General features: G+C 36.7%; 1 protein-coding gene across 1 annotated transcript in view; it reads right to left on the minus strand.

Moving 5' to 3' along the window:
- LOC101864304 (histidine N-acetyltransferase) overlaps positions 1-1566 on the minus strand; it is an 18860-nt gene that overhangs the window by 15994 nt on the left and 1300 nt on the right. The gene's annotated exons all lie outside the window — the stretch shown is intronic.

The following is a 1566-nucleotide window of genomic DNA, read 5'->3' on the forward strand; positions in this document are numbered from 1 at the left end:
GACAGACAGACAGACAGATAAACAGACAGACAGACAGACAGACAGACAGACAGACACACACACACACACACACACCTGTAGATAGACACACACACACACACACACACACACACTGTCACACACACACAGACAGATAGACAGACACAATTCGTTCGTCAATCTCGAGTCAGAGTCATGACGATGAATTGAATGAAACTGGCAGGACAAACCTCATCATAACATAATTGTCGTGGACACATGACTCCTAGTTTGTTTAAGCTCGGTAAAATTTATACAAATCTATAATAATTATAATAAGTAATGTTATAATGTTATGGTTTTAATGTCAAGGTAGGTGAATTTTGACAAGATTTTGGTCTGTCAATTCGTGCGTATAAAAATACGGGGTGAAAAAACGTATCTTTGAGGCAGAACCTATTAACTTGAAGTGTGTGAAAGCATGTTTGGTCTATAATTTTATAATACATGTATAGTTTTTGTGTACTCTTAGATATGAGGCGAGTTGAACAAACCTGCAAGCCAGGTTGAGTGGGAACGAACTCCCAGCCGACAGATGAATGATAATATAGGATAAAGAACTTTCCCAAACAGGAAGCGAACTTCGGATCATTATTTCTGATAATTTCTTTAGCGTCCACTCACTTGCAATAAAATACAGCTCTAGACTCTTTACAATAATTTCATATCAACACAAAACACAAGTGAATGAACATGCATGCATACATATAATAATATATAGCTAGCTTTATATTAGCACTAGACTAACACATTTGCAAACATAAACGGATATGGGTGGTTGGCGGGTGCTCTTGTGTGGTTTGCTCCTTCTTTCCTATCAAACATCTGTTGTCCTGATCTCTCCTCCTTCTTTTTTTGGTGTTTGTTACTCTCTTTTAACACCTCTAATTTTCGGCACTTAATTATAAAACCTTATTGCGTTGCTAGTGCTATACAATTCTTTAAAAAACTAAAAGACATAAATGTGAGGCAGCATGGAGGAATCAGGCTCTCGTCAATTTTTGGTCGAGTAGAGTTATTGGTATCATCTTTAGACTTGTTCACTTGTATTTAATCGGATGAAAAAAAAGATCAATTTATATTGAATACAAGTCGAGATATTTGCGAATGAAGGAGGCGGGGGTTAGCTGTTTTCAGATGTAAAATAAGTGAGAAAATGGCCTCCAAAGATTAGTTATTTCCTCAGCTTCAGAGTCCGTGGTAACTGAAAATTTACATTTTTTGTACCTTTAATCAACGCTTTTCGGAAAAATCCACACAGAAATGATTTCTTTAATGGGCCTAAAAGGTGTTGAGCCAAAAAACAAAAATTTGATAAAAATTCACAAACCAGTGGAAAAATGCAAGTTTCTACACTTTGGTTATTTTGACGAGAGCCTGATTCCACCACGCTGCCTCACATACTATCATAACACAATCGATGAAGATACACATCAAATTTTGAACATAAGAACAGTATTTTAAAAAATATGCACAATGAATACGAAGGGCTTCTGTCTTCTGCATGTCTAAGGCATGAAGAGATAATGAAGAGGGAAGGTGGGGGGG

This window comes from Aplysia californica, unplaced genomic scaffold (assembly GCF_000002075.1).
Source record: "Aplysia californica isolate F4 #8 unplaced genomic scaffold, AplCal3.0 scaffold00255, whole genome shotgun sequence".
NCBI lineage: Eukaryota > Metazoa > Mollusca > Gastropoda > Aplysiida > Aplysiidae > Aplysia > Aplysia californica.